The sequence below is a fragment of the Alligator mississippiensis genome, chromosome 1 (genome assembly GCF_030867095.1).
Source record: "Alligator mississippiensis isolate rAllMis1 chromosome 1, rAllMis1, whole genome shotgun sequence".
NCBI classification, from domain to species: Eukaryota; Metazoa; Chordata; order Crocodylia; family Alligatoridae; genus Alligator; species Alligator mississippiensis.
The window spans coordinates 316434170-316446539 of NC_081824.1; the positions used below are offsets into that span (position 1 = coordinate 316434170).

General features: G+C 40.3%; 1 long non-coding RNA gene across 1 annotated transcript in view; it reads left to right on the forward strand.

The window, feature by feature from the left end:
• Positions 1-4601: 4601 nt before the first annotated feature.
• Positions 4602-12370, forward strand: part of LOC132250162 (uncharacterized) — a 34988-nt gene continuing 27219 nt past the window's right edge. Inside the window, exon 1 of the long non-coding RNA XR_009461777.1 lies at positions 4602-4707. This is a non-coding gene — a long non-coding RNA (uncharacterized LOC132250162). The remainder of the gene's footprint in view (positions 4708-12370) is intronic.

Consider the following 12370-nt stretch of genomic DNA (forward strand, 5'->3'; position numbering starts at 1 on the left):
GCATGATTTCTTTCCAGGCTAGAATTTCATGAAGCTCTCAAGTCTGTTGTTTACTAGTCATTTAAAAAAAAAAAAAAAAAAAAAAAAAGCCAAAGGTTTATCCTGAGTCTAGTGGCCTGTGGTGGTGAAGGCACACCAGGCTCCGCAGCCAGTAGCACACAAGGGATTAATGTTGTCTAGTATCACATCTTCCTGCATTTGACTCTCCAACCCATATGCACAGATAATCATTTAGCCTGCCTTCAGCATGGCTATGGACAGAAGTTACACATAATCCAGTATAAGTGATTGGAAATCTGCTCAAATCTGTAACACAACAAAAGTTCAGTGCACATAAACCACTTTAAAAATAGCTGAAACTGGTTTAAGATAAGCCTGGCTGGATGTAGTATCAGACTTAACTGATTTTAGGTTAAGTTGGTTTATTGAACTTTTGTCCCACATCCAAACTAGCTCAGACCCGCAGAATCCCAGGTATGCTTTGCACTTCCCCCACAAATTTCCCTTGTAAGGTTGGCAGGCTGGCCTTGGCCCAAGCTGTCTGCTCCGTCCATCCAAACAGGGAGGTGTGCTCTAGCACCCCTCCCCCCCCCCAGCCCAGTTTCTGGCCACTGCAGGCATGTGGCTGCATTTCTGGAATCAAAAGTGAATGCCTGTTCACTTGCTTAGCAGTTCAATCTATGCAGCTTAGTCTAACCCATGAAGGTTGCATCAAAATCCACCTTGAGCTTTTTGACTGTCTGTATTTAGTCCATGTGTCTGGAGTGAGGCTCAAACTCTTACCCTTGAATCTGTACAAAGAACTTTAACCATGATGCTAGTGGACCCACTGCTGTCATATTGGTGGTCATGGAAATTGATATGATTTTCATGGAAGAGTGTCACCTGGACAAAGCACTCTGGATTAATTCCTCACATTAAATATAAAAGTGAATATATTAGCATAATGACTGACTTTCTTTAATATTAAATACAATGTGGTTTTTTTCCTTGAAAAGTGAATTTTAAATATGTAGTTAATAAAGTTCAGTTCTGCTATGATCACTTTTTCAGTTTTAATATCCTAGCCCACTTTTGGCTCCAAATCAGGAAAAAACAAAAGCCTATTCTTCAGATTGTCTGTAATCAGGAAAACCACTTAAGAATATGCTCTGATTTTTAAACATATGCTTATTTGAAATAGGATCCTTGCCTGGATTGGAACCTTGCTATTAATAAATTAACTATATACACATCTGTCTTGAACACATAGCATCATTATTGAAAACATGTCCAGCATTTAGTGTGTCTTCTGAGAAAAAGGTATTCTAAGTGCTTTTAAGATCTAGGTCCTGATGTAGCAAAGCATGCAAGTATATTTAACTTTAAGCACACAGTTGCTTTTTCAGCAAGCCATTGAGACTTCAAGATTTCTGCAGTCAGTTTTATTTCAAATACTTTCATGGTACAGTTTTCTGTTGAAATATATATTTTAAAACTGATGAAGCTGGGTCATGGGAACATATTGATTTTGGTGATATTTTTTGATAAAAAAAGTCAAAATAGTTTTTGATTTGACAGAAATTAAAATAGTATTACAATAGTGTCAATTTGATGCATTTTGTTTCAACTTAATGTTAAAATTAATTGTAATGTGTTATTCTATTTATAGCTAGGTATTATTATGCATGTAATATTATTCATACAAGAGAAAATAATACAATATAAAATGACAAGTGACATGAATTCAAACACCACACTAAAAACTAAAGATTTTGACACTATCAAAATTAAACATTTGAATGATACCACATTGTGATAGGGGGCTGTCCTGGGGCTAGATAGAGTTAGTCCATCCACCTGTCTAAGGAAGTCTGCCCTGACTTTCCTGCCATGACTTGAATGTTACTGATATATTAAGCAGGAGGCTGCCCATTTACTACCCCTAAGCTGCCCATTCACTACCAGCCATTCACTATTCATGGCTCCAAACCTCCCCCCCACACTGTAGCCTATGCCTCGCAGATGGCATCCAGATTATTATTATTGCTCCCTGGTCTGAGGCTGGGGCAAACTCAGTCCTTTTTTGGCCTCTTTCATACACGGTCACTCACGCTGCTCCCCTCTCACAGGGGCCTTTAGTATACTACCCATTACTGGGCTACTCTACTGCCCTTGCTCCTCTTGAGTGACCCCTTTGGGCATCGCTACTCAATCTCCAGCATTACCACACAGCAACTTTGGATCCTGGGAGTTCACCTACCCTACATGTCATAACTTTGTGCTGACAATGAGCTTCTTCTGCCCCTAGCCCCTCACTGGGCAACTAGTTTCACGCTCTTGCACTTGGGGTTGGCCCATGTACTGCCCTTGCAGCCCTACTCAGTACACCCCTGGTGCAGCCCTTCAAGCCACACTCTGCAGCCCTACTCTGCACCCCACTAGTGTAGTCCTTCAGGTGCCCAAGTTGCACACTACTCTGTGGGGAAGGGGCAGGCACACAACAACCCACCCCTCTGGGGCCTTCCACCACTGCTGGGCTCAGATGCCTCTTTATTAGCATGCCTGGCCCACATTGCTTCCATTACTCTCACAATTACCCACCAGATGGTGGGGGCCAGGGTTAAGGCTCCCCTACCCACCTGTCACTGTGGAGGTCACCGGCCTGGCATTTCTTGGGGGCTGTTCCACCACAAACAGCCCTGTCAGGCCACACTTCCCCAGCAGGATGCAGGATGCAGGATGCAGGATCCAGGACCAGGACCAGGACCAGGACCAGGACCAGGACCAGGACCAGGACCAGGACCAGGACCAGGACCAGGACCAGGACCAGGAGCTTCCTACCATTCCCATAGCTCCTGCCCTTACCTCCAAGATGTTCCTCAAGCAGTAGCTCAGCCAGGTGATGTTACTCCCTCAAACTGCTGCCCCAGTCTGTATGAGCAGGGTCCTAAAATGGCCACCCTAATCAAGCACCCTCCAGCTGCCTACCTCCAGGCCTTAAAGTGGCAGGCACCCAAAGATGCACTACCACACACATTGACATTTTTCATAATTTTTACTTCATAGGAAAGTGTTACATTTGATGTTTCCACTTTGGAACATTTTTGCTTTCCCAAAAATTTCCCACAGAATGAAATTTCTGACTGGCACTGTTTGTAAAGCATCAAAGTGGTCCCTGAATGCATTTTGATTTGTAAATAATTCCTTCATAGACATCCCACCCTTCACCATATCTGAAGATTGAGTTAGTGGCTTTGAGTGAAGTCCTGGCTGTATTGCAGTCAATGGTGAGAGCCCTGTTTATTTCAGTGGGGCTTGGATTTTACTTATGGAGTCTTAGGCTTTCCTTCAAAATGCAGAATACTTCATTATAATGCAAGGTGTAATTATTTAATTTGTAAATGTAATGGCACTGCCTGTGTAAAGCATTATAAACATTGTTATGGAAAGACTACAGTAAACAGCAATCACTGACCTGTTTGAACGGACCTGAAACAAACAATTTTTACATTTTTTGGTTTGATTATATTTAATTTCATGTTGAATGAAATATTTTGTTTATCCTAAACTATGTAATTTCATTTGCGTGCTTTTTAATAGTTCTAATATTTTTAAATATAATTGAAATTAATTTAGAAAAGAAACATTATTTTGCCATTCAAAATTTCTATTTTGAATATGTTTCTGCTAAACATTTGGGTTTTAGGGAATATTTTTAAAGGTATTTTTCTACTAAAACAATTGGGCGAAATAAACTACAATTTGCAAAATGATTTGGTCTATCAGAATCTGCATTTTTTTAATAGAGAAAAATCTTACAGGCAAAACATTTTGCATAGCTCTGATCATGACACTGGCTTTTGTTCTCATAACCTAAAAAGCTTGGATTTTGTTTTAGGTGGGATGCAGCCAAACTGGTGAAAACTGGTGCTTGGAAATTCATTGCAGCTTGATTCTGCTTGATCTATTGATCATTAAAAAGGAGCCTAGGGACTTCATTCATGGTTGGAGATGAAGATAGACAGTAGAGCCTCTCAGTGCCGCAAGATTAGTTTGTGAAATATGTACTTAGCTCCATCTGGGAATGCAAATTTTCTCTATTTCTTGAGTATTTTTGTATCTCTGTGCTTGCTTTATGCATGCAGGGATTATGGTGACTATGAGCTACATGCTATTATACATATAAACCCCCATTCATCAAGATGAGACTCTACCAACTCACAGCAAAAGGATCTTAGGAAATGTTTATTTCTCCGAGACACTCATGGCCCTAAACTGTATGCAGTTAGGGTCTTATACTGGGGGACTCCTTACCCAATATTGATATAGGAAATCTACACAGTTATCATGATTAGTTTTCTATACCAGTTGTCTTAAAATATAGGAAGTTTACCTATTCCGCCTTGAATTCTTACTACAGATGATGAATCAGCAAGGATGGGTCTGTGTTTAACACTTTGGTTTGTGATTTTTTTATAATCTCTGACATGACTGATTATGCCATAGCCTGGAGCAATTAATTGAATTAATGAATTACTTACTAATACATGAGAGTGATTAATTGAGATGCCTATTTGGATCCTATTCTGTGTAATGAGGCTTATGCATTGACAGGTGCAGACTATGGGCCTGATCCTGCCTGCATTGAAATCATGAGAAGTCAATTCACATGGGTAAAAGACTGGAGAACTGAGCCCTTGGGGCTTAAATCCTTTTTTGGAACAGGTAATAGATGCTCTTTTGAATTCAGCTTCTGGGTAGATTTACTGTTGTGTAATTTTGTAGAGTGCAAATGCATTGCCCTACATCCTGCCACATCCTCTACCTCTTCTTCCTTAGGCTACTTACTTTCTTATCAGTTCAGATTTATTTGTAGCAAGCGCCTGGCTTAAACAACAGCTTGAGAGGAGAAGAAGCTGGGTTTCATTTTAAGAAACAAAATGAAATCAAGAGCTGCCTCCTTGAGTTTCAGATACTAGAAAGGAAGCCCACATAATATCTGACTGGTTTATTGTAATAAATGCATAGTTTTTAAAGTGATATTTTATAATCACAATTATAGGCTGTGCATTATTATCTTTTTTGCAATGAAAGAAAATCAAACTTGGTTGCGTATCAGGTAGTAAGGTTAACTTATGTTCCAAGAGAAACTAGGTATTTTAAAGTTGAGCATTCTACTCTTTTCAGGGGTAAGTAGAAAAATCTTCAGTATAGTTTTTGCTTTATTTCTTCTGTCCTTACCATTGATTTTAATCCTGGAGTGGGTACTCTGCTAATTCTACTGAAGACCCAGGAGCTGAAAAATCATTCTGGACAGAATAGGCTGTTTGCAGTTTATGGGTTTCTTTTGTCCCAAGAGTACAGATTTTGCCATCACAATGAAATATATTAGTTATGAACTAGAAACTTACTGTATAATTTTGATGAATGTGAAGGAGCTGGTCTGATCTAAACAAAACTTGTTTTTTTGTTTGTTTTTTTAAAGGAGAAAACAGAACTGTGAGCCTGGTACATCCCCTACACAGTGTAACAACTTCAGTCAGTATAGTCCCAAGTTAAAGTGAAGGGCACTAAATTGTTGAGAGAGGGGAATGAAGCCCTGTCTGTCTTAGTTCTGGAAATGTGAGGAAAAGAAAGATGTGAAACACTAAATAAGCTGCATGACTTGATTTGTTTAGCAATATGGAGAAGGCTTCTTTGGGTAATTGGCATTTTATTAAGGATCTTAATTCTGGGATAAAAATGAAAGAGATATATTCAAAGAGCACTTTATTTATCAATAGCATTCATGGTGAAGGGTGGCCTGTGCTGGTCTCCTGGTATGCAGGGGTCTATCTCCAATTCCATTTTCCCCAGCTCTTGCACAAGTAATATAGAGAAGGACTATGTAAATAAGGTTGCAGGTAAAGCAAAGTGGGGTGAATATGTGGGGGGTGGAGCAGTATGGTGTACTTGGGGTTTGAAGACTGGTTTGATCAGCAGGCTAATGATTTTCCTGTTTTTTCCTTTCTCTGCCTGTGCTACTACCCTTTGATTTATGGTTCTAAAGATTCTCCTATGCTGGACACTGATTTGTTTCTGCTGAGTCGTCCCAACAGCTTAAATATTTCCAAGATGGATTTTTTTAATTGTCCAACCTCACATTAATTATTCTTTGTGGCATCCTTGGTGCTGATTTTTAAAATTCACTCTACATTTTAAAGTAACAGACTACATTCTGGCCCAGACTGTGGCTTAGAGATCTGCCCTGTGAGGAAAGTGGCTTGTCTCTCTCTGTGACATCTCTTCTGTTGCCTTCCCTAGAGGCCTCCATGTGAGTCTGAGAACCTACCTTCTGAGAGAGGACTGGGTAGATCAGGGCAAACAATGGAAAAGTAAAAAAAAGGGTATATACGGTACCCTTTTATGGGCCTAGAGAATTTCCCTAGAAAAGGGATTTCATGTCTAGGGCATAATAAATGTCTATATATTAAATTTCAGGACTGTATTTTCTTTTCTTAGATCACACTGTAACTGTGGTTTTTGAGGTCATAGTGCCTAGGACGATTCTCTGGTAGCGTGGATCTAGTGTGACCCATATTAGCATGTAAGTGTAAAACTATCAGGAATAGGAATATTCCTCAAATGTGAAGAAGACGTAGGGAAGGTATCCAGACTATGAAGGTTCTTCTTGGTTGTGCGGGAGACTATGGTGTGGAAGTGAAAGAAATTGCTCAGCTGGAAGAGTGAGAGCTTGGAAGGTAGGTTGCAGCCTTTCTGAAGATGTCAGTCCTAGATAGTCAATAGGAAGTCACTGGATGAGGGGAATATAGCAGGGCTGAGTGAAAAGCAGAGTTTCTGGCTCACAGCCATTAAAAAAACCCATATGAACCAAAAAACAGGACCTGGTTTGAATTGCATCTAAATAAAATATCTTAAATTTCCTTGTGTAAAAGAAGTTCTGAGGCTATGCAGTATTTCCAAAATGGAATTGGCTTCCTAGACTCTGTAGCTGCCTAGTAAAATTGACACGCTTGTCAGTTTCGCTTGCTTTGCATCACGATGGATGTAGCTCTGGTCATATCTAGGGCTTTCTGATCCCTTGTGCACTGTAGGAAGTCTGAGAGCTTTTGGATAGCTGACTGCTTCAGATGCAGACCCTTCAACCATTTGTTCTTCCATACTGGGGTAGTCCACCCACTGGTTTGTCTCAGAGCAGTCCATCGGAAATCCATGGTGGGTTTTGTGGGAATATGCCTTGGACTTGGTGAAAGTTTGTCAAGTCCAAGATGTTTTAGAGGAAACATTTTGGACTAAACACATTGGCATTCTGAATTTCTGATCTGCTGTAGACTTTAGCCTCTTTATTCACCATGTCTCCAGCTTCTGAAGACTATGAAGAAGAGGATGTCAAAGCTAGCTCCAAGAGCTGACTGGCATAACAGATGTAGGCAACAAAAAATGAAGTTTTCTCATGTTTTGTTGTTTACCTGACTGAGAAATTATTAGATGCTATGTTTAAATGTCAATAGCATGATCAAACAGGCTAACATTTTCTATTTAGTCCATTTTAGTCTTGAGTTGAAATAAAAATATGTTATCTGTTGTAGAGAATTCTGTAAACAAGTACTTTGAAAGAAAGCGAACAAACAAAGCCCTTGGAAAATTCAGTGCAAGAATGACTTTGCCTTAAAGTTATAGATAATATTTAAATACAGAAGTTAGAAAATTCAAAGTTAGGGTTTCTACTGCAATAATTTTTCTGCAACTTCTCTTATGAATGAGGCATAGGCCACTTACAGATATTAAAATGATTGCATAATTGGGATCAAAGGAATTTTATGCTGCATCGCAAACATTGCTTCTCCTGTCATGCCATCTGGCGTGTCAGGAGGTATGATGTTTGGGATGGGGCATAAAATTCCTTTTCTCCCAATGGTGCCACTGTTGAACTGCTCCCAGCCTAATCCTGCACATCGGGCAAAGTGTGAATCTGTTCTGGACCCAGAGCTCCCACTGCAGGTTTAAGACCTGGGGAATCTTGCAGCCCTCTCTCCTTGCAGCTGTTTTTTTTTTGGCATTGGGACCAGGGATGCCCTGTTCCTGATGCTGGCCTCTGTCCCTATGTTGATGCTGACAGTCAGTTGATGGGGTGCTACGGGTTCAATTGCTAGTGGTATATGAACTAAACACAAAGACGTTGCCTATTATTATTATATATATTTTTTGGAATAACTTTGTGGCTGGTTTGCCACTTTGTGGTGTCATAGTTCTGCTGAATATATAGCACTGTCGCTATTTATGGTGTGATTAACGCATTAATCACACAATAACTGTAATGTGTGCCAAGAGCCATAGATTTAAATGATATAGATGGGGTTGGTTTTGTTACAAGTTTGAAACTGATCTCTTTGAACCTACTGTTAATCAGCAATAACTTAAAGGCCTGACCCATATGTCTTTGCTAAGGTGGTATCACTTTTTGGAGGTGACAAGCTAGTTTTACTTCCCACATGGTTCTGATGGTCGTGGCAGACATTATGCTTTTTATGTAACCTCCTAAGTGCAGCAGTGCCTTCAAGGCACAAGAGAGCCCACATGGGTATGAAACATTTTCCTTTCTTGCTTTTTATGTGGTTTACATGACTGACATAGTGATGATACTTGCTGAGGGGCAGTGGCTGGGGGGGAAACAAATAAGTTTTCTTTTGAAGATGGTTGAAGGAGGATAGAAGACCTGTGCAGAACTTAGTATCTGGACAGTGTCTCATGGAATAAAATTCACTTAGCTTTTGTCAGCTATCCTGTTTTGTGGACAAGCAAGATGCATTACTACTGATAGACTTGGGTTATACACAGTAGAGTAATGGCACTGAGAAACTGTGAAATAGCTCTCTCTGATCAAGTAAAGTTAAAGATCTAAAAAGCCAACAAGAGTCAGGATATTCAGACTTAAAGCTAGATTTCCATTTTTCAGCTTTACACCCCCTGTGGTGTTCAGAAGTCTAAAGACTCTCTGAATGGCAGGAGATTCTCTCTGTACCCCCTCCTCCAATTCTGTTTGATATATAACAGAGTAACGTAAAGTAATGTTGCAGCACATACTCTGAATTTTCTAGTTGTCAGTGCCATTCAGATGCTGCTCAGATTGCTATTAATTTTATCCACCCCCGGCTCAACCCTCTTTGGCAGTTCAGTTAAAAATACTCCTGCATGTCAAATTTCAAGTCTGAGCTTCACCCTAACATACTCCCCCTCTCAAATGTGTTTAATATTTACTCACGCTAAACAGATGGGAATGCAGGAAAGAAGTGGCCTTTTTGCATCCTACTTTCTGTCTCTACTACCCACAATAAGAGTCAGCACAGAAAGAGAGACAAATGGAGGGCATGATGGCCAAAAGGTCTCCACTTGAATTCCCTGTTCATCTTCAGTTGAGTCTTCCTAGGGATCAGGCCACTTGTTTCTCCTCCTGTGCTTCACATATGCAGAGCAAGGTAATATAGATAAAGAGGGTTGCTTGTGTTGCCCCTCAGAGTAACTGAGGGCAACTCTTAGTTGTTGCAAACAGAGATATAAAAATGGGTGGATCTAGAATTTTTAAAGGGGGGGGGGTGCAGATGGTGAGGGGCATTGTTGCATACATAACAATACATATTTTTCTCCAGTGAAAAATAAGCTAGAAGTTTTACTAATATGCTAGGGACCTAGGGCTGTATTATTGAGTTTAAGATTGAAGAAAAAACAAATATAACTTAATTGGAATTAGTTAAAAACAATTTGCAGGCCTGGGAAATGGGAGCTTCATTACCAGGGGCAGGTAACAGTCAACAGAATTGCAGAAGACAGGTTAGCTTGACTGGTGGAACATCAAGACTATTAAAAAGAAAAAAAGGATTAACAACTGTGGAATAAACAGTTTGGAAGAGATTAGGTAGATTATAATGACCCATGAAGTCAAGTGACTCCCTCAACACTGCCTGACTAGAAATGCTGCTGCCACTGCCAGACGGTTGGTTTTAAGCTGTGAGTGGACCACGAATCAAAGGGGCATGCAAATGCACCATGCACCTGTATGCAGTGGAGAACTGAAGCTTTGGCTTACTTTCTTTTTCAGAGATTCCCTGAAGTTGAATCCAGAAGTTCATATTTCTGCTACCACATTTTGTTTTTATTTTTCCTTCTCTTCAGCTCCCTGACATCTTTTTGACAAGCAGGACTACATGGGGCTCCTTTGGAATCCACAAGGACATCACCTTAATGTGTCAGTGGCTTTAGCTTTCCTTGCAGAAGGCTGAATCTGTTGCCAGGCCAGGAACGAGGGATCCATAATATAACACATAATATGTGCAGAGGTTAAAATACTTGAACAGATAAATACAAATCCTAATGGACAGAATTGCTAGCCATGCTAGTTTGTCTGCTAGGCTGCAGGTTTACGAGGCTTACTTTGAATCTGCTCAGAGAATCGTCTCCAATTGGCTGTCCATCACCATTCACCCCATTTTGTTGGGGAAGGGTATCCAATCGGAATGGGTGCACAAGGTAACAGATAAACAGGTGCTTCGTTACACACAATAGTTAGTTACCTCTCCATGCGTCCCTGCAGAGGGGCTTTTCTGTGCTGTAGCAAACTGTGGAGTGACTTCCCCTGCCAGCTTTGCAACTTCTGCTTTGACTTGTGGAACCCTCTAACCCTAACCTGGGGAAGGAGAAGAGAAGACCACGAGCAGAATAGGCTCCATTCAGTTATGGGTGCAAGGGAGAAGTACTATCCTTGACTCTTCCCCTACTCAGCCCTGAGAATGGGAGAAAAAAGGCTACTAGTCTGGTATTTTCTGTCATCCCCTCAGTCTCTGCAAGATGGGGTAAACATCTTGGCACCTGCTTAGGAAAGATGTGTGAAAGGGTGAGAGGTGTTTGGGTAGGTTGGGTTGTTATTATTTAAATGCTGGAGGTGGCTGTGTGAATGTTTAGTAATTAAATGATGAGATGGTGGGTTAGAAATTAAGTGCTGATAGACTTTTAGTATAAATGCTGGGTTGGGCAGAGGGAGTGAAATGTTGAGGGTAATGGATTTGGATCATGAAATGATGAGGATAGGGTCAGATGTACAGTGAAACCAGTGAGTGGGAACAGGTTGACACAAGAGAAATAAGTTGGAAGAAAGAGAGCCAACAACTAAATTGGTTGAGGTGGGATGAGGTAGGGAGTGAGTGAGACTTGATTCACTGGGGATGCCGCAATTCAGAAATGAATTGAGGCAGAACTGGGGAAGTCTGAGAATTGATTAGGATTAATTACGAGAGTTGCTGCTGCTTACGGCCAGTGGAGACAGGTACCAACAAATTCTCCTTTCTCTCTTTCCTTCTCTCATTCTTTGATTCCATCTTTCACTCTACTTAGCCATCTATCACTGTTTTCTCTATGTTTATTAATGAAGAAATCTGTGGAGTTTTGCTATGATGATGTCATGCGTGGAAGACTTTGTGGCAACATATGAATTGGGCTTCTTCAAATTTTAGATAAAGTTACCAAATATTTTCTCTATTTATTGATGCACTGATTGTAACATATATGCTGTTCAATGGCACTATCAATGAAAGGCACTATCAATGAATTTCCTCTCTTTTTATACAGACTTGCAGCATATGCTCATATACAACTATATAGCTTAATACCCTTTAGCGCTGAACTTTTCTTGGACTACTCCCTTTGGGGCTATCTGATATGTCCAAACCCATTATGGTACAAATAATATACTATATAGTTTACAAAATTGTGCATAGTTTCTATAACTGAGAAATATACCTGCAAAAATGTATTCTCCTCTGTTCTCCTTCAGTATTCAATAAAATGAAGAAGAATCTAAAACTTTGCATCAATATCTAAATGTAATTTTAGTGTCTTTATTGTTTGGCTGCATTTTCCCTTCTGTAATCTTTTTTTTTGGGGGGGGAGAGATTTCTATGTTTGGACAATGCAAAAAAAGGCTGACTGCTACCAGCAGTCAGCTGTCATGACCTTCTCTGAGACTTTTGGATTGTGACTGATTGGACACATCCTATGGAGCCTTCACCAGGATAACTCTCTAATGGCAAATTGCTTAGACATTATATTTTTGTTGTTTAACTGCTATTCATCACTTACAGAATTTGTAAGAGACTCTCCATATGCCACTCCTGAGACTTTTACCATGATACAAGCTTTCTTTTTGCAGAGACCAGCATGCTCTTGCGCCAAAAAAGTGCTCTTCAAATTATACTAGCAGGTGCAGCACTTTGTTGTAGCAATAGAAACATCTCTTTTAGGATCCCCAGCCAAGCCATCCTACCAGGTTGGTGAGTTGGACTCATTACCAGCTCCTCTTTCACTTGAAGTTATCAGACACTAGACTACCTTGCCCTTT